This window comes from Haliaeetus albicilla, chromosome 3 (genome assembly GCF_947461875.1).
Source record: "Haliaeetus albicilla chromosome 3, bHalAlb1.1, whole genome shotgun sequence".
NCBI lineage: Eukaryota > Metazoa > Chordata > Aves > Accipitriformes > Accipitridae > Haliaeetus > Haliaeetus albicilla.
In genome coordinates this window covers 38,291,333-38,313,467 of record NC_091485.1, presented here as the reverse complement: position 1 = coordinate 38,313,467, position 22,135 = coordinate 38,291,333, and the positions used below count along the sequence as shown (strand labels likewise).

General features: G+C 38.1%; 1 long non-coding RNA gene across 1 annotated transcript; it reads left to right on the top strand.

The window, feature by feature from the left end:
* Positions 1 to 16,354: 16,354 nt before the first annotated feature.
* On the top strand, positions 16,355 to 16,793 carry LOC138684584 (uncharacterized). Its single transcript, XR_011323832.1, has 2 exons — positions 16,355 to 16,426; positions 16,662 to 16,793. It is a non-coding gene; the product is annotated as an uncharacterized lncRNA (long non-coding RNA).
* Positions 16,794 to 22,135: the final 5,342 nt, after the last annotated feature.

Sequence of the window (22,135 nt, the reverse complement as noted above, 5' to 3'; positions counted from 1 at the left end):
CCTGCAGTTTTTAAGCTAAGGAGCTACCCCTGAACCATTTCCCAATTCAATGGTGTCTCTTTGAGATGGCCAAATGTTTGATGCACCTGGTTCTTTGTCTGAAAGCTGAGTTGGATTTGCCTTCAGCAGACAGGAGGGAAAAAGACAGGCAGAGGGGAGGTCATGCATGGAGTTTTAATTTTGTTTGCCTCCTTCTTCCCACGCTGAGAGCTGCTCAGCCCTAATAGCTACAGACTTTTGAGGATGCAGTAATTTCTTTGCCCCTTGGTGAAAAGGTGAAAGAAGAGGAAACATGACTGATTTGTATGTTGTTCACGTTCATTCTCTGCTTCTTACTGACCTATTCTAAATAATATAAAACAAGTCAGTCGATTTTGGAGCAGGCCATACATCACAAGAGGTTGTTGAGGATGGTGACACATATCTAGCTTTCTGGGACATAGTGTCATCCAAGGCCCATTCTGGATTGTTACCACAATCAAACACTGCCATGGGTTGACACTGAGGAAATGAAAGAAAGAATTTCCTTTATTGGAACTGATGAAGACTGGTTAGAAAAACATCTGCAAGTAATAGTGAGGAGAATGCAGGTGATACATCCTATGTCCTCCTGGATGTCATATATGTGGACTGTGTAACCTGATGGACTTTAGGACAGATGACATTCTAGTATGTCACTAGCTAAATAACTCACATACAGCTAGCTTTTTCATCCATTTATTTGCATGAGGTTGTGGAGTTCAGGACATAGGATGTTTCTAATGGTCCTCACACCAATGAGTTAGAAGCCTTGGTACATCTTGGGGTGGCATATCCTGAGGGCACCCAGCACTTGGCTCCAAATAAAAGGGGAATTTGCAACTACTGCTTTTCCTCCTGAAAAAAGAAAAAAAAAAAGTGAAGAGCACTCAAATGGTTGTGGTCTAAGTAAAATTTATGATCAGTCCTTCATTTTTCAGTCTACTAGAGCCAGCCAGCTGGAACGACATGTCCACAAAGAACTGCTGACCTCAGGGGTAAGTAGCAAGTTCATTAAGGTGCACATGCCTTTCTTTTCTGGGACAGTACAATGTGCCGCTGACTCATATGGGCTGCATCCTTGTGGCACAGTCTACTCCTAAATTATTAAGAATGATCCAGATTCTGCCACTCTGGCTTCTCCTGATTAACATCTTACTCTGCAAGCAATTTTGTTAAGTTTCAGTGGCGTTGCATCTGCAAATTAAATTTCAGGATAAGGATGAGAGATTCATGCCTTGTAACTCTAACCATGGTTCCAGTAGATCCAGATAACAATTATAACAAACAGCAGAAGGAATGAAAATAAACTTGATCTGGGTTCAGACTGGTCTAGTAAAAAGAAAAAAGAGAATGAAATCACAATTCTTGCTTATATAAATAGCACCTGTTTTGACAAATTTTGTATGCCTATATTTTCTGAATTAGCACGCTTCCAAAGTACCACTTTTCTCAGAACATAAATGACAGCATTGACAAAAAAATAATACAGGCTGTTACTATATATGTTTATAATCTTTAAGCTTTGCAAGCAAAGAATTGTTGAATTCACCCAGTAATTCTTAACCTAAGCAAACTTGCTTGGTCTTAGCTCCAGGAGTTAACTCCTTCAGCAATAGTATAAGATGCAAATATCTGCTTATTGAGGCTCAAATGGTTGTGATCAGCAGCACTAGTGGTGTGCTCCAGAGGTTGATACTGGGTCCAATACTCTAAGATCTTCCTTAACGACCTGGTCTAGTGGCACAGAGTGCACCTTCAGCAAGTTTGCAGACAATGAAAACTGGGAGGAGTGGCTGATGTGCCAGAGGGTCATGTTGCCATCCAGAGGGACCTTGACAGGCTGGAGAAATGGGCTGACAGAAACCTCAGGAAGCTCAACAAGAGGAAGTGCAAAGCCCTGCACCTGGGGAAGAACACTGCCAGGCACCAGCATGTGCTGGAGGCCACCCAGCTGGAAAGCAGCTTGGCAGAAAAGGCCCTGGGCGTCCTGGTGGACACCAAGCTGAACATGAGCCATCAATGTGCCCTTGCTGCAAAGAAGGTGAGTGTTATCCTGGGCTGCATTAGGCAAAGCAATGCCAGCATGTGGAGGGATGTGATCCTTCCCTTTTATTCAGTACTGGTGAGGCCACACCTGGAGTGCTGTGTCCAGCTATGAGAGAGACATGGACATACTGGAGACACTCCAGTGAAGGGCCACAAAAATTATTAAGGGGCTGCAATATTTGTCATACAAGGAGAGGCTGAGAGAGCTGGGACTGTTCAGCCTGGAGAAGAGAAAGGTCAGGGGGATCTTATCAACATACATAAATACCTGATGGGAGGGAATGAAGAAGAGTGAGAAAGACTCCTCTCATGAGTGCTCAGTGACAGGACAAGAGGCAATGAACACAAATCAAAATACAGGAAATTCCACTTAAACACATGAAAAAACTTTTTTAGTGTGAGGATTGTCAAACACTGGCAAAGGTTGCCCAGAGATGCTGTGGAGTCTTATTCCTTGGAGATATCCAAAACCTAACTGGACATGGTCCCGAGCAACTTGCTATAGCTGACCCTGCTTGCAAAGAGGGGTTGCACTAGACAATTTCCAGGGGTCCCTTCCAATCTCAACCGTTCTGTGATTGTATGATACTTTTTACACTACATCAGCAATATTGCAGCAGTATTCTTTCAGCTGACTTGTAGTTGCATTTCTGACATGTCTGCAAATAACAGACAGATATATTGCTCATAGTATTCAAGTTGATAATTCACTAGCGCTCTTTAGAACATAGGTAACTTTAACCATATTTAGTCATTAAGACTCTTTGGCTGTAATGACCCAGAATCAAGATGGCATCTTTTGTGCAGGACAGCACTGAAAGACTCACACTTGGAAATGCCTCAGCAGGGTAGGTTTAAACAAGCTCTTTCATTAGTAAGGCCATCACAGCAACTCACAAACTAAAGTGATTTGGCTCATGGATGTCTGTCCAGGATTTTCAAAGATGTTCACAAGGCAGACTTCACCCTTAGTCTGCCATTTTTTTAGAAGGCCCTAAGTAAACAAGACTATAAAGCCCATAGCAAGCCTCATAGTTATCTTGATCACACACTCTTGAAAATGAGCAGGGCTGAGACCCATACCTGTCTAATGTTGAAGCATGAGGCACAGGAGATGGCGAACACAGTCCCATTTGTGACAACTAGCTAATTTCCTGGGCATCTGAAAACATTTGAAAATGTAGTCATGACCTACTAAGAAAAGTGAACAAACTGAGAACAACAAATATAAACAAACTATTTATAAAATTAGGACAAGACATACATAAGCAAAATTTGCAAAAATTCTTTGTAAACTCCTTACAGCTCATTCAAAGTTTTGCTCATTCATTCAAGTCAAGTCAAGACAAGAGGATTACAGTTTACTGTCCTATTGAACCAAACCAGATGGGATTCACCCATTACTACAATTCCAACTACCGAAATGACATTTGGCTCTTCTCTCTAATCCCTCTTTCTCTGACATTAATACAAGAGTCATTGTAATAGGTAGGATTGTTAGGGGGAACTCAATAGTAATAAAAAAACCCAAAAATTGCTGTTCTTGTATTCCTCTTGTTGTTGAAGAAGAAAATTATACTGTAAATTAAATCTGATTTTATGACATTTTGCATGCATATAGATCTTCGTATGAGCTCAGGGGAGCATACTTTATTTGAGCTCTGTAGTCCTTATACTTTTTAATTAATTTTTCTTTGTAATTCAGAATAAGTTTCTAATGGATTCATAGAACAATATGGGGTCACTTGGGGGTGATTTTAATACCTGCAATTCCCATGGTTATTAATCAAAGACTTTTTAGCCTTTTAGATAAATTATCTGCCTTCTGTTTAGAAGATTGAGATTAAGCATGTGAGAGAAATTGTCCCTACTGACACAAGGAAAAACGTCAAGAAAAAACAAAATACAGCATTTTGGATATCTCACAAAACTGCAGAATATGCTATAGATTTTCAATTTTCTTTCATCTAGCTTCATGAAAATAATTTGTTACGAAAATAGCAATGTTTCTCAAAAGGAGTGTTTTTTATTTACTGACTATAAATTTCAGAAGCTGTCAGAAGCAGTAAAACTTCTTCTAATTTGTGATTAACGGTTTACCAGTGACAGTTTTTTAAAAAATCGAAAAGTGTTCATTCAGGATGTTTAGCTGGGAATGTAAATTTGCATACTATCCCCTTAGACAGGGGTGGTTACATTTTCATCCACTGAATCCTGAACAATGTAAACAGAGCCAGTTTCTGTGCAATTAATTTCATTTCTCCTGACTCCATTGGGTTCAATAACTTGAAAAATTCTGGTAGATTCTCTGTTCACTAAAGAAAAAAAAGTTTGCTTTTCATACATTTTCACTTGTTATAGAATTGCATAACTGTAGGGTAAGGTCCTCAAGGCACACTGAAGACAAAACAACATGCAGCTGAAGTGATATATTTACTGGGTCTCTATATATCTGAAAATATATCAGATTATGAAATCTCACAGTTCTATTCATCCTTCAACAGTGGTTAATCCTATTTCAGTAAGTCTCAACAAAACAAAGCATTTAAAGTAGCCATGGACTTGACTCCAAATTTTCATATGCAGCCACCCTCAAAGTGCGTGGAAATTCAATGCTTATCTGTAGCTCCCTTCTAGCTCTCTATCAAAGAGAAATTAATCAAATTTTACAAAAGTATTTTAAGTATTTATAAAAGCTCTATCATTATAATGGCTAAGTATTTCACAACCTTTCTTCACCTTCTGAAGAAGGGCTCAATTTATCAGTTTGCTAACCTGAGACACAGCTGCGTGCAGAGGACAGTGTTGTGAACTATTCAGGTTACTCAGGGTGTCTGAAGCAGTTTAGCTGCATTAGTGCATTGGTTCAGCTGGGTGGATTAACCTGGTCCTGTAACACATCCAGGTGGCTCACCAGGCTTAAACACCTGTACTGCTTCCAATACTCCAACTGTCTCCTTCAGCCAATGCTGTGCAGCATGGCATTATGCTCTTTTAACTGCATGAAAACAGGCTAAGTTCGTTGTTTGAAGTCATGCAGAAGTCCGTCACAGGACCTGGACATCGCTTTCCTAAATCTAAGGCTGTTACCCATTCTGCATTCTCTCTTCCTTCTCAGCCACCAACCACATATAAGTTGGAAAGTAACAAGGCAAGAGGAAGACAAAGCAGCATGTCAGCAAAAATTATCAGCAAGAAATATTCCTATAAAGAAAAGAGACCTAAGTGGGTAAACAAACCATACGTCCTCCTAATATGGCACCAAAACAGACCTCAGAAAAATTTTTCACTTTTATCCCTCAGGACCTCTTTTCTGGAAAGGTAATTAAAAAGAAAAGACCTTGATGAAAGCCACAGAGTCAGGGAAGAAAGCTATGAGAAGAACAAAACAATCAGTCCTTGAAGACAGCCCTACACAGTGACATACAATGTTCTCCACAGCAAATACTTATTTCCTATGGAGAGCATTGCACACCACTGTGTAAGGCTGCACTTTATAAGTTGCAAAACATCTTCAGGAAAATACATTTATACACATTGTAGGGTATACAGTGCATACTTAGCTTCATTATTGTGATATTATGAATGCCCCATGCCTTTTCTTCTTAGAAGATGTCTTCAGAGGCCTGAATATTTGTTCTGCCCACAGAGTAAAAATATTAGCATAAATACAGCTTTGCTCCATGTAATGTCAAATATGTAGCACACATTTTGCATCTTCATGGAAGGAAACAGTGTCAAAATACATATTAGATATACATGTATTTATTTATACTGTAAAAAGGAAGACGACACACAGGCTTCAAGAATGTCCATCTATCAGCAGGTTTTATTAAGGTGTAAGAGCATTACTTGTATTCAATACTCAGGCTTGGCATTTTGCAGAGCTGTCTCATACTTAAAGTGAAGTTAGTGCAAACCATACTCCTGCCATCATTTGCCATGATCCTTTCATGAACTTAGAATCATAGAATCACAAAATGGTTTGGGTTGGAAGGGACCTTAAAGATCATCTAGTTCCAACCCCCCTGCCATGGGCAGGGACGCTAGACTTGATGCAGTTTGCACAGGCCCACCTCTCAAGCCTGTCAAGGTCCCTCTGGATGGCATCCCTTCCCTCCAGCGTGTTGACCGCACCCACACAGCTTGGTGTCGTCGGCAAACTGGCTGAAGGTGTACTCAATCCCACTGTCCATGTCGCCAGCAAAGATGTTAAACAGCGCCGGTCCCAATACTGACCCCTGCGGAAAACCACTCGTCACTAGTCTCCACTTGGACATCGAGCCGTTGACCCCAACTCTTTGAGTGCGACCATCCAGCCCACTTGTGGGTAATTTTATGACATTAAACGTGGCAGCAACATATTTTTCTAGTAACTGGAATACTAAAATGGCTATTAGGAACACCATCCAAATTTTCCATAATTCAGCCACCGGTTTTGTTCGGGAGCACAAGTAGCCATGTGGCTCAGTCTCAAATGAGAAAGAGAGACATGCAGTGTGAGTCAGACCAGATGGCTGTAGACCTTAAGGAGAGATATAAATGGATGGTGATAGCTATTCTCAGCTGTGTTTCTTCCAGACACTGCTACAGAAACTCACCTAGTCCTGGTAATGGAAGAAGTTTTACTTTTAATATTAAATAAATTTTATTTTAATATCAGATACTTTGTTTCTGATAATGCACATACTTTTAGAATTTCTTTTAAGATACATAAGTTGGATGACAATAGGAAAAGACAATAGGAATTTACTTTCTTGAATCATAGTACTGCACAGTCTGTATGATAATTCTATAAAGCTATGAGACCATCATCTTTTCTAAAATCACACACTGCCTGTACTTATTGTTGTGCTTCAGAGCTAACCATTGGAACAATACTCTAAAGAAAAAGGACTTATGTTTAAACTGAAATGCATGCTTTCATTTTGAAACAACTTTGCAGTTTGAAGCTTTTCATTCTGTGCTATATGAAATGTGTTACAATATGAAATTTTCAAAGCTGAAACAAAACTGTGAGACAACCTAAAATCATCATTATTATTTTCATTTTCCTTTCAGAGAATTAGATATGTACTGAATTTATTCTAGATAAAAGAAACCAGATTTCTAAATTTCAAACTCCTGAGTAAAAATGGACTTTTCACTCTCTGTCGGTACAAATTTTGTGTCTGATTTGAGGTTTGAGTCAAAGACTTTTGAAAACAGTGGAAGCTGTTAAACTCAGCATACCCTGGCTTAGACCCACAAAGGCTAAATTTGTAGGCTGTGAGATAAAGTTACACAAAGGAGACACCTCTCTGTAGCTCTGTATCTTGACCAGCTCTAATGTTTTGCTCTTATAATGGTCTATTCATCACCTAACAGATAAACCTGAATGAAACATAATCAGTAAATCACAGCTGAATCATGAAAATAAAAAAGCAACCGCTTCCCAAGTTATTTTCACAAAAGATGGAAATTTAAAATATTCCTATTTTCTTCCTGTGAATCCACTGGAAGTGTTAACTAAATATGTTAACTTCGAATGTGGTAAGAAGGTCTTCTGTCTTCTTTGTAGTTTTGTAGTTTTCCATATTTTATCTTACTTTTCAGAAATACCTCTAGTATTAACAAGATATATTATTATTCCTGAGAAAGAGTATAATTATAGCATGTTGTATCCTTTTCAGCGGGTCAAATAACCTTTATACCACATTTTTAAGTATCAGTGATGCCTAAGTATCCTACAATATATGCTGCTGACTGGGAAAATAAATTTGTATTTAATTATGCAATGCTGTGTGGAGTTGAGAATGTATTGCACAAAGTCACTTTGACTGACTGTTACATACTTTCTGCTGGTATTATTGTACACCATGCTAACATAGTTATCTTTGTGTTATATGAAAATGAAGGAGTCCAACACTGGGGGTGTTATATATTTAGACGTTCACAACTACATAGTTTGCTTTCCTGGTTATGCAACACTTCTCATTTGGACAGACTGTATCAGATTGCAAAAAATCATATATACCCTGCAGAATTTGATATTCAGTAATGAAAGCCGAGTCCATTACCAGAGCTGAAAATGCTAATATTTTGTATTCCCCAAAATATGTTCACTTGACTTTGTTGGAGCCCTGTTAAGTGGCATCAGATGAGAATCTGGCTTTGTATGCACTGTCCTCTGGGAATGTCATGTGTTTGTTACATGAAATTCATAAATCACTTTGATGTTATCTGGACCTGTATTATCATAGGAACTCTATAGGCTGGTAAAATCTGCTTCTAAATCATGTAGAATCCATGTATTGCTTCTGGGCATTGAGTCTGATATTAAGACTGTACCCCATTCTGCCCTGAAACACACATTATATACAGCACGGGTGCATATGTGGCCAGAAGTAGGCTATTATCTATACTTTGATTACTCTTTCATTATATCTTTACACAGCTATACTGACAACTCATCCTGTTTCTATTTAAAAACATAAACAAAGCCATATAACACTTACTATGTTTTCACCCTTCAATATTTGCAGATTATATTGAATTGAGAAGATGAGTAAATAATGAGAAATAATGCAGTCCAGTATAGGAGGACTGAGAACATTTAAGTGTTTAGACTAATAGATGGCAAATACAGTTCATTGATGATAAGAGCAAAATGATGACTTTTAAACAAACAATAAAAGGGAGGAAATATCTTCTAAATGGTAAAAAACTGAGCCATCCTGAACACAGGAAAGATTTGGAAATTATTGAAAAATAGTATCTTTGTAGCCCTGAGCCCAGTGTTCATGCGTAATGACGAGTTCAACCAAGATGTTGAGATGCATTCTCAGATAAAAGCTAGTCAAAGCTAGATCATGACTGCATAAGGCATTGATCCAGATGCCGAAGGTATGGCATCATACTGGCCACAGTCTTTTAGGAAAGAGGGCAAAGAATCTGAAATCTGGGCATCCCATAATATGTACACACACTGGAGTACAAAATTGGACTACAACTGGATGGAAAATAAATGATCAGAGAACAGAGAATAAATTAATTGCACTGAGAAGGAGCAAAAATTAGAATTCTTAATCACACCATTAGGCACCAAGAAAGCTGAAAACAAAAGCCTTGGTAAGAAAATTCACTTCAGGAATTCTTTTTCTTTTAAAAACTCACTGTAGCGTGAAGTGCTGCTGAACTTAAGTGGCTACATGATTTTCTAAACAAAGGAGACATAAGGAGCTACATGGGAAAAGAAAAAGTCAGGAGTGGAAAACAAAGGGATAGAAAGCAAGGAATAACTGTAGTAATATTTTAACACTTAAAGGTAACAGCAGAAACTGGGCAGAGGTGAACCAGACAGTGAGCATATGCAGAGCAAGCGACAGACTTTTCAGTCCAAACATGCAATTTAAATCCTGCTGCAAGTTTCTACCCAGGTGACTTTGTGTGTAAAGTGCATTGTGCCCCTAGCAGGCTCAGAAGGTTCTGCTGGATGCTCACTGCTTTGGAAACTTAGCTATGAGAGTCAGCTTAAAACATTACACAGAGCCCCAGAGCTGCAAATGTACTTGTGCATCTGACTATGAGCATCTGGGTAGGAGCACCTCATTGATTTCTGTCAGTCTGCACACTGAAAATATAATTTGCAGCACTGGTGCCTTGCAGTGGATTTCAGATCTCAAGTTCTGATTGCTGGTTTTGAAATTTTTTGTCCCTTGCCTTGTTTACAAGAGGACAGCAATTTTTTTCACAGCGATCTGCCCCCTCAAACATACTTAATAAAAGCTGCTGCCATAAAAACCCTATTTGACCTACCCAAAGAGGTGAATGTTATGTTTAAATCCAGTTTCAAACTACAGGAGAAGGATCTTAAATCTTAGGAAAGTCCAGATGAAAACCTTTTGCTTAACTCTTTTGCCCAGTAAGGAATAAACCAAACCTTGATGTAATTGTGCAAGCCAAATTCTTCAAGTTCTCAATTCCAGATCAAAAAAATGTAGCTTAGAGCTTGTCTTGCTACAGGTCTCATCCAAAACCCATGAAAGACAATAGAAGTCCTTCAAAGTGCTTTGTAAGCAGGGCTGTTACACTTTGGGACCAGCAGTTAAGCTTTTTCAAATAATTCTTAGCTCTTTGGCCAATAAGCAATTGCACTGAAATGTAGTTAATCCTCTTACATATTTCAGATATTTTCTTTTCAAACTCTGTGTTTTCCAACACCTTCTGAATTAATGAATGAGAGTACCAACTTATTATTTTTACTACACAGAATCTGCTTCTCAACCCTTTAAATTATTTCTCCCCTTTCGGTTCTACATTTTTTTCTCTTTTTTTTTATTTTATTTTGTTCTTAGCAGGGCTGTTTTTACTGGAATCACAGAATCACAGAAGATATTAGTCAGATAACAGAACTGATTTCCAACTCATGCTGTAAACCATTTCTAACTCTGATCTACAATAATGACAATTATCCTTGTGCTTAGCTTTTGCTGTGCTCATTACCACTTATCTCCTCCTCCACTCAAGTATTTTTTACTTTGTCAGACTTTCTTCCTTTAGGCAAAACCTTCATATATAAAAACTCTGTAAGACTTACCAGTGCTACACAGCTAATGTAACCTAATGTAACACAGCTGCTGGAATAAGACTGATTTTCTTCTTCGCATGCACCCTTTTTTCTTTCTTTCTTTATTTTGGTTTTGTTTTGTTGGTGTTTTGTTTTGTTGTTCTTGGGTTTTTTTTAATCATAGAAAAAACAAGCCTGCAACGGCTCATCTTGCAGTGTGTATCCCAAACTGTTAATTTAAATACTAAGGAGACTAAAATACATTTATTTAGCAGGGTTTGTTATAGTCATTCCACATTTTCTTCCATGTATTCCATGTCTTTTTGTTTATTCAGTTTCATTAAGAAAAGCAACAGTGCTTTAGTTTTCACAGAGTATAAAGATTTGAATTAGAAGTGCATTCCTGCAAATATTTCATTTGCAGTAAATAACTCTTCATTATTGGTATTAAAATAGCAAGTGTCAAAAATACCCTGTCCATTATATTCTGCTTTTATTTTTATTCTCTATTAATTTGCTTTACATGAAAACTACCTTTTCACTTACCTTTAAATTTATACAGTGCCCACTCTGGGTTAACTCACAGTTAGAAATGTTCGTTCAATTGCATATGGTGAAGAGACCGGCAGGTCAGGCACTCCCGCACTGACCTGTTGACTAGTTTCAGTAAGAGTCTACTGGAGCTAAACGAGAGGTTAGGCAATGGGAATGACAGGAGAGCAGCTCTGCTTCTGCACTCATTCAGGCTTGGCCCTCTCTTCCGGGACTGTTAGGATGTGTCCTCATTAGTGTCGGTTATAAAGAGCAAAAGTTTGTGTATCTTAAAATGTGTAGGGAAAGTATCAGTGTACTTTATGTGGTTACTAAGTAGCCATTGCTGGTGAGAAATTTCAGGTATTACTTACCTGAGCCAAACAAACATAGACTAGCATCCTATATTTCAAGGCTAAGTTCTTGAGACATGCAAAATGCCTCCTCCCCACCTGCCAAAATATGCTTTCTAGAAGAGTTTTTGGATCGTCTAATACTGATCTGAAAAGAATATAATTAGGGAAAACTTATCTCTATTTCTCTGGAAAAAAAGAAGACAAAAAGAAAAGAGGATATGCACAGCATCTACAATGGATTGTATCACTTGCCTGGTGTATCCTTATCTTCTCATGAAGAGAATTCATGAGCAAAAGCAGCTTCTATTGGAATGCCAGTATCAATGTCAGTTCACGGGATACGACTTCAGCAGAATTTCCTTGTGGTGTTGCTGTAAATAGCTTGTGTTGATTGGGCTTGTTGTGTTTTGAATTTTCTATTGTCTGAGCTAATTACAGGTTGGAAGCATAGCACAATGTAATGCATGTGAACTACTGATTTAACTGGAGTTTTATTCTTCTTGAGCCACAAACCCAGAAACTGGTTTTCTTTTCAGATGGAGGGATCCTGCAAGGAACACTTACCCCATGGTAAGCTGTAGCTCCAGCTCTGCAGGGGCAAGGAGGAGACATGCCTTGACACTTTTAGACACAGAGCTCACCTTGGATCACAAATCCTCTGTTGGATCATGGCCAAAAGATTTAAGCTGCAGGTTTAAGCTGCTATGTGCAAAGTGAGCCAGAAAATTGCAGAACATTAAACTTCACAACTGAGAGATCAAAACACATCCTAAAAGATAACTGTTTTTTATTCATGTTATACTGCAGCTTTCCAGTGTGACGTATTGACATTTTGTTAAAAATACTGATTTGTTCAGATATGAAAGCAAGCTCTGTTACCATGTAAGCAGACAGGAAATTTTGCATCGACTTGGATGGTGCAGGTTGAAGATCTGTACAAGTTGCTTCAGTTTAAACATGAAACTTCTCGCAATTGGGGGAAATAAATTTTTGAGCTCATATACAAGTTTAAAAACTGATCCTAATAATAGTTTATTAAAAACAAAACCAAACCAAAACAAAACAAAAAATTTATGGTATTAACCAAAGCCAAGACTGATAATTAGTGTGAGAAGTTGTTTTAATATCCTTCTTTCTTTAGTAAACAATATGTTTGGGTTTTGTCTTTACTACACAAGATGATGATACATCAGTTTGGAATATGAAATCCCTCTATATCAACACTTGTAAAGCTTTAGAATTTTTTTGGTTTGAGTAACCAGTTATTTCTGCCAGGAGGGAAAAAGGGTTATTTCTTTGAAACTGTACTAAGCTCCATGTTGCTGGACATGGAAAGAACACTTTGACACAATATTTTTTGTAAATGTGGGCAGTTCTACAAAAAATGTCAGCTCTTGGAACAAGGTTAAGTATTTCAGTAAAGTTCATCTCTTTTTATTACATGTTTATTTTCATTTAGCACTTAAAGGTTCATTAACCTGTACAAGCTTTCTCATAGCATGACAGTATCTCCTACCAAAGCTCTACCCACAGAGAAAATCCAAAATGATGTTGCCAGCTGAGACCCACCACAAACAGAAGGGAAAGAAAAACAGCTACAAATGAGATATGGTTACCTTTTGCTGTCAGACATTCTTCCATCAATAAATGAAGTCATGCTTATTCCTGTCTTCATCTTTTCGTGGAATCTGTCTTTCCCTTTTTTTTTCTTTTGTTTCAGCTACCCAGAAAAAGCTTATGCCAATGTGCTTCTGAGAAAAGTTCTTTGTTTCTGTAAACACTGCTGATAGCACCTCCACCTCTGTTCCGATAGAGCATTCATCTTTGTAGCAGGTCCCTTATCCTCACGTTCCACAATTATCATCCCACAGTTTCTGGGATGCAACTTTTCTAAAACTATGTCTCTGTGTTGCCGCTTCAGCTGGGGCTTATAAATTGGGTCTTGGGTCTAAGCTGTCTCCTACGCATCACTCTATTTACTCAAGACTGTGTGGTATATTGGACTACCTGGACTTCTGCAAAGCATTCGACACTGTCCCACATGACATCCCTCTCTCTAAATTGGAGAGACATGGATCTGACGGATGGACTCGCGCTCAAGCTGTGTGGGTACGGTCAACACGCTGGAGGGAAGGGGTGCCATCCAGAGGGACCTTGACAAGCTTGAGAGGTGGGCCTGTGCGAACTGCATCAAGCTCAACAAGGCCAAGGGCAAGGTCCTGCACATGGGTCAGGGCAATCCCAAGCACAAATACAGGCTGGGTGATGAGTGGATTGAGAGCACCCCTTAGAAGAAGGACTTGGGGGTGTTGGTTGACAAGAAGCTCAACATGGCCTAGCAGCATGCCCTTGCAGCCCAGAAAGCCAACTGTATCCTGGGCTGTATCAAAAGAAGTGCGACCAGCAGGTCGAGGGAGGTGATTCTGCCCCTCTGTTCCACTCTTGTGAGACCCCACCTGGAGTACTGCGTTCAGCTCTGGGGCCCCCAACATAAGAAGGACATGGACCTGTTGGATCAAGTCCAAAGGAGGGCCACGAAGATGATCAGAGGGCTGGAGCACCTCTGCTGTGAAGACAGGCTGAGAGAGTTGGGGTTGTTCAGCCTGGAGAAGAGAAGGCTCTGGGGAGACCTTATAGCAGCCTTCCAGTACCTAAAGGGGCCTACAAGAAATTTGGAGAGGGACTTTTTACAAGGGCATGTAGTGACTTGGACAAGGGGTAATGGCTTTAAACTGAAAGAGGGTAGATTTAGATTAGATGTAAGGAAGAAGTTCTTCACTGTGAGGGTAGTGAGGCACTGGAACAGGTTGCCCAGAGAGGTTGTGGATGCCCCATCCCTGGCAGTGTTCCAGGCCAGGTTGGATGGGGCTTTGAGCAACCTGGTCTAGTGGAAGGTGTCCCTGCCCATGGCAGAGGGGTTGGAACTAGATGATCTTTAAGGTCCCTTCCAGCCCAAACCATTCTATGATTCTATGATCCTATCATATGATCCCACTGTTCATAGGCCTTATCATCTCCCTTTCTCCTTCTGTGTTACTATTCAATACAAAACGTTCTAAGCTTTGTGGGGGATATACTGTCCTTCTTTACAAATTACAGAAGTAATTAAGACCTCTTTTTTACAAGTTTTCCCTTATAATTTTTCTCTATATCTATAACTACTTTTGACAGAGTTATTTTACAGAGCTCAGATTTTTAGATTCTATCTTCTGCATTACTTACTGCTTTTTTCTTAGTACGGTAAGTAAGAATTACTTAAATTCAGTGGAAAAATGACATTTTTTCCCCATGTAGATCTCAAGTGAAACTTAATGGTCATCTCCAAACAATATAACAAGGGTTTGTAACAGCTCTGGATTCACTTTCTTTTTTTTGAATTCTGCTTTAGATCCTGTGTTAATTTCTTCTGACCATTTTTATTCCTAAGGGCACCCTAATTATTTCTTCCATCCTTACATGCCAGAGTTTCTCACAGCTTGCATCCTTGGTTTTCTGATATAGTCTGTTAGCTCACATTCAGGATCCTGCAACTTTTTCATAGTCAAAGAAGAATCTATTTATGAAGGTTGATATTTCCTTTTTGGAATCCTTTTTTTAGGGTAAGGAATATACACAAAGTCCTGTTTCCCTGGACACAGTAGGAATCAGAAGAGAAGATGCTTTTTCTCTGTCAAATGTTTCCAGGCACACTTTCTCTCTTTAGTTTTCACTCTTCTGTCTTTGTCTTTGTCTTATACCACCTCTGTGATATTAATGATGGAATACTAACACAAACTTAACATGAAAATTCAGTTAGCAGAGGGTGTATTTATAGGTGAATAAAAATTATTCAGCTGTAAAGAAAAAAAATTATTTTGTTTGATTTAATCTTTTAAGGTGCAGGCATAGCCTTGAAAAATATATTAAAAAATATTTATTATCTATTGTATAAAAATCTGATTTATACAGAATATATGTAAGGTAGAAAGCATTTTGTTGGTGCTACAAATTCTTCAAGAACCATGTGGTGTTTTTTTTCTTTCCTGCATGCGGTCATGAATAAAAATGAACCTACAAGCCAAACTCCATTGACTTTTCAATTGCATTATCTTTATGTAGAATGGTCACATTTTAACTAACTTAACAATTTTAACTAAATGTGGTTTTGAATAGAGTTTCAGCTGGATCATGGACTTGTATTGTTGTAGAAATAGCTAATCAAAATGAAATCCAGCTCACATTCCAAAATATGTTGTCTTTTCAGAAAAAAAAATATTAAATGATTAAAGCCTATTTTTACTACTGGAGAAGGCTGAGAAAAAATTCAATGATCTTGGCTTTCTGTTTAGCAAGAACATAATATTTCCATAAAGTTAGTGTGAAAAAAACCTCTGCATTAAATCCAGAATAAATAAACTAGCTGAATTTAAAAGGTTCTGCAGTAAGAGTTATTTCAATGTAATAGTTTTATGCTGGTCTCTCAGTACTCAAGGATTTAGTACTTTCTAACAGAATTGGCATAACAATCAGTGGAGTGAATGATGTCATTTCCCAAAAGGGCAATTCAGATTCTCCTTTCCCAGAGAGATATTGCATGCCCCAACTTTGTTCTTTATTAAATAGAGATATGTAAACCGCAAGAAGAGATTAATTTCAAACTTTCAAGTAGAGTTAATACTTGAATTTCATCATTCTAAGGTTAAATCTTCCCTATCAGTTTGGTCTGGTTGAGCAGCGAAGGTAAAAAAGACTATTGAAAAACCGAAAAAACTTCCTGCCTACTCCATCGTTGTGCTTTGGCTTTATTAAGCTCTTCTCTGCCCTTTCATTTCAATTCCTCTTCCTTTCTGTTTATGTCCATTCTGGTTTTCAGACAGATTCCTGGACCTTGCAGCTGTTCTTTTGTTGAAGTGATATGGGAAGGCAGCTTTGAAGAATTTTCTTGGTAAATTTCATGATTTTATCCCTCTCTGAATCTATATTTACATTTCTGGCAAAGATGAGATTGAAGTATTAACACTAGTTGATGACTCATCTTAGCTGAGGTCCAAGAACAATGAAGATACTCTGATTGTGTCTTCCTGTATGTTGAATTAAATACTAAATGTAAAAGTATATGGTATATGTGGCCAGATTAGGACTTCAAAGAAGTATTTAACAATTTTATTTCTCTTTTAAAGGGTCTCAGAATACTCCAGACAAGATCTATGCATGGGCATTCTGTTCCACAGTATCTTTGTATGATCTGCAGATGCAGATGCAAAACCTGTGATGAAAGGACCTGAAAATTAAAAAGCTTTATTGTTACCGTAGTACTTGTAATTGGTTTAATTTCATCAATTTCTTTGGTGCTAATTTGATTTGCTTTAGCTTATCCTCCTTGGCCTGGATCAATTCCACTTAACATTAGTCTTTGCATCCTAAGATATGCTTCCAAGAGCAGTAAGACGAATCATCCTTTGGAGGTAACTGCTTTTTCTCCTTTAACTATTGAGATAGCCAAGACAACTCACTTACTTAAACTAGGTGAAACTCCATTTGTTGCGTTAAAGGACCATTGCCCAGATTTGTAATACTATCACCTGCTGCTCAGGAAAACAAATATGGCATGCTTGGACCAGGTCTGTTCCTAAGCTGAACATTCATTTCTAGGAAAATTGCTTTCTAGTGTGAATGCATGTATCTATGAAAATATCTGTATGCCATGTCCCCTGGACATGAAGCAATGACTACAGAGGCACACCTTCCCTGCCAGTAAAGTAAAGGCTTTATTGAAGTCTGGTGAGTTTCTCAAAAAGATCAAAGCCTTAACATTTTTCCATCTTTTACTTTGAACTTGAAGAAACCACACTGAGTTAGGCACACACAAATGCACACTTGCCCATACATCCACTCACACAGAAGGAGTGTCAGCTTTGGGTATGTTCACACTGAATGTACAGGTTGGGAACCACTACATTGAGCAAAATATTTTGCAGCTGAAATTGCTTTAGTAGTTGGAGTTATGCGCATTCAGATACAGAAATACAAGCATGTGGCCATTACTGATGCTGGTAATTATTATCAAGTGCTTGGTAACACCGTATGGTTATAAAATAACCAGTGGTTGCAGGCCTCCACTCTGTTCATTTGCTAATTGTTATGTTAACGAATTGTTGACTGTGAGGAAAGTGTCAGTGATTACATAGCAAAAGGCGGAAATTGCAACAGTGGGCATAATGAGTGATGGAAAGCAGTAAGTGGATGTCCTGATAGCCTTTTGTAGCACTCATTTAAATTTCAATTGCCTTTTTTTTATGCATAGCTAGGATTGGCATATTCAGTTCATATAAACTCTTAGCATAAAATTCTAGTTTCTTACTATGAGATCATTTATTTTAGTACCAGAATTTTCCTTTAATAATTTATCAAGTGACAAATAACTACTTTTGAGGTTGGGAGCTGGGTTTTGTCCAGCGGTAAAGGCAGGGAAGTAGAGAAAATTTAGAGGAATAATGCCATGCAACAGTTTAGAATAAGAGCAGACTAGTTTTCAACTAGCTCATCTTAATTATATACTGAGCTTAGTGTAAGCTCCCTAACTGGGCTGCTGATCGCCAGTTAGCATTAGATTTTGAAACACAGGGCTAACGAACAGGGACCCACGTTTGGAATTTCAACACTGTATGTTCAAGCTGCAGAGAGCTTCCTCCCCTAGATCTGATCCCATATAACTTCTGATCTGAATATAAATTTCAAAGACATGATCACCCCTTCTTACTGTTATTGGGAAAATGCCTAACTATAGTACCAGGTTAGGGATGGGCTAATACGAGGACAAAGGACCAAGCCATATAGGAATATCAGTATTATCCATTTATATCACCATATTTATGGAACAACAACACGACGAAGATCCCATGTGGGGTCCATTTGGTACCACCCTTGGAAAGGGATTACAAGGAAATGGCCCAAGAGGAGGATGAACGTATCTGGCCTTTGGGCATTAAGTTACTCAGAGAGAGCTGTAAATATACACAGCAGTTTGCAAACAAGTTGGAAAACAAATTACTATCCCAAGAAGCTTCCATTTGAACTAATAATCTCTGTTTATGGAAAAATAATAATAGTAAGTAATGTACTATGTTCTTTACAAAATTCTGAGAATTTAGTATGTGTAAGATGATGGCAAGGTGAATGTAAGTAGCTTTTAAACAAGGAAAAAAGATCTTTGTTCCTGTATTTTTAATCATTTTCAAAAGAAAGCAAAGCAAGAGATTTATTTCATATTTATTGGAAATATAATTAATTTTTATTATTTATTCTTGCTCTCTATAATTATACAATACAATAAATGATAAAAACTTATTTTAAATCACCCTTTAAGTTTTATTTCTAATGGTTGTTCTTTTTATATTTTCCTCTCAAGAAATATTACTGTATAATAAAGCTCCAGATCTCAGCACAAAATTGCAACTGAACTATAGTTATTATAGTGAAACCACTGTAATTATTCTGTAGTTTATTAAAACTATAGTAAATCAGTCCTAATAATAGTAAGACTACAGTAATCATATTGAATAATAGCTGCAAGTTATTATCTGTATATTTACTATACTATTATAATAATTACAGTTCAACTATAAGGTTTTATTTAATACAAAGTCTAAATTTACTATGGTAATTTTATTCTAGTTTCTTCCTTTGCATAATTCCTGGAATACAATAAGTATAACTTCTGGTTTGAGCTGTGAAAGCTTCATATCTATTTTTAAAAACTGTCATTAAAAGGTTTAATAATTAGACAAAATAGTTTTAAATGAATAAATTTGAGGCCTTCTTTAATTAAAAAAATCTTCCTTTTGCTGTGGTACATGGAGTTTTTGAAACATGCTGAAATTAATTTGTGAACCTGAAAGAGAAAGCAAATTATATGTTTAAAAACATTTGATAGATTCATTTTCCTAAAAATTCTCCTGATATTTATTAAAGTGGCAGACAGGAAGAACAGTGGCCTTTTACTATACTGTCTCATGATAGAAATATAGAGTTACAAACAGTGAAATTACATCACTTTGGTATAATCTTGAAGACAGAAAACTGGAGAGGTTCTGCATGTGTCCATGTGTAAGTATACACAAGGTTGCGCAGTACTACAAGAGTATTGCAATTCCTGTGCTTTAGTGGGGACATAAGAGAGCAATTTCACTTATTTTGAGAGCTAGATGTGTCTCTGTGTTGGCCATTCCAGTTTCACACATTCAGAGTCTCATGTCTCTCTGTAAGGCCACTTCTCTCATATTTAGCTTGCATATTCTTACAGTTCTCGCCAAAAGCCCACTGATACTATTTTTTTATATCCTACTTCTTCCTGCAATATTTCCTGCAGGTCACCCATTACAGGTTATTATTCAGAAGATGTTGAAGCCATCCATAATGACCTGCTCTCTGATCAGACAAAAATCAGCTCTCAGTCTTTGGATAGCTCTTGAGACTTTCAGGAACAGCTATTCCAGCTGGTAATTTAGAAAATAGTTAGTTCATTGCTGTCTCACTAAGTATGATTCATAAGAGTGTCCACCCATGACCTATCTCCCACAGGCCCGGTGGTTAAGCTAGCAGGGCTGTACAGGTCTTCCCCACCTGAGCTTTGTGAATTACACTTATAAAAGCGAGAAAGCATTTAAAATTCCTGGGTGGAATCAGACTATTTATGAGCTCTTTCTTCTGAAGATGGATTGGGAAAACAAGCAAATAAAGAAGGGAGAAGCAGAGTTTCTAAATCACACAATGGCCTGAGCACAGGCCATTTCATATCCTATGGGATGAAAGCAAGGCCCTTTCTTGAGGTGGGACACAAGTCAGACAGAAACCTGTTTTACCTGAATGTTTTAGTCAAATCAGGAAGAATAGGGTATTTGTTAATGTCTTCTATCTCTTCCACATACATAAATTACAATGTCACTTTACACAGCCAGTCTGATAGCTTTTCTTAGTGTAAAGGGGGAACTTAGGCTACAATGAAAGGGAAAACAGTTGAAGCTTGCCCACCACAGGAAAACAAGAATTTCAAAGTTAACCAGTCACCATATGCATTCAGGATTTAGCTTTTAAGCTAGACTGGCAATGAGATTGTATGCTCGATCACACGCAATTGTAATCACTTCCAGAGAGCCTAAATCTGATAGAAACTGAAGTGCCTGAATTCATCTCATGCAGTTAGGAAGATGATATCTGCAGTTTAGCAAAATGTAGTAAAAGTAAGTTTCAGAACCTCTCCCACAAAATTCTAATGTACATATCTATGTGAAAATAACCTACCCTTGAAAGAGAAAAGTCCTTTTTCTATATTTTAATGAGAAAGAAAATGTGTAACTTGCTAGATAGGAAACTTTTTTACAGCTCTAGGCTTTGTGGGTGTCTGAAGTTATTTGTAAACATGGGCAAATAATGAATAAAATAATCTGAACTGATAAATACATTTAACAACAAAAAAAAGAAATGTAATTTGTTCATATCCTGATTTGCCTGTCATCCAAGTTCTCTTAGTTTAAATATTGAGTTGGACTTTTTTTACTTAGCACAGAAGAAGCACTTTAGAGGGGCGATTTTGAGGTTTGTATTTATCAAATTATGGGATTTTTAGCCAGTAGCTATACATATGTAATAAACAGCTCCTGGTTAGAAATACATGCTCATACAAAGGTAATCAACTTCAGCATCATGGGAAAGAAGAACAAGAAGTGGAGCTGTAGGGAGTTCTGACTCACAAAGAAGCAAGATGAAAATATGGCTATGAACAGTCTGAGTGAGCCTACGAGAAAGAGTTCACTCTGCCATGACAAAAGAAATCACAGGGGAACACGATGCTTGCCAGCACAAAGAAATCTAGCAACAGGCAGGAGGTGAAAGTCAAGAACTGATGTGTACAGGGGCTCTAAAATAAATTTAATTCAGAAAGCGACAGGAAACTTCCCCCGAGAGGAGACCCTTGTTTTACGTTATCACAGAACAAGCAGAAACACAACTGAAGGGGATTATTGTTGTGTCTGCCAACTGGAGGCCAGTCACTGGAGCAGACTTAATCACTAAACAGGATCCTCCACCCATTGGCAGGCTCTGACGGACCAAATTCTCAAAAACCACCTCTGATTTTATGATTGTGTTCAACCAAGGGTGCAGCTCTGCAAGATCAGCCAGCTGCATGGTATAATATTAGGATGAAGATGACTTATTTATTAATTAGATAGCAGTAGCAGCCGTAAACCTCCACACAGACAAAAGTCCTTTTCTGCATAAGCCTGTAGAAGCACACAAGGACTCAGGGCTGTCCCTGAGGTGCACAGAGCCTAAAAGAGGAAATCCTCTGGCCAGGTCACCAGTCATCAGGATTCACTAGTTCATGGGACAGATAGAAAAGTGCAGGCATGAAAACAGAGGTCAGATGCAGCTTTGTAAAAACGGAACTGTTAAAAGATGGCAGAATGAGCAGCTGCCCTCCACTGTGCTAAACAGCTAGGATTTTGTTGCCTTCTGCGTGTTTCATTTCCCTTCCACATCTGCAGCTGCACATGGGATCGGGGTTTGACACCTGGTACTTTCGGAGCACTGGCACAGCCTATTATTCCCCAGGGTGAGTCAAAAATATCCAGCCCTTGCCCATGCCAGCAGTGTT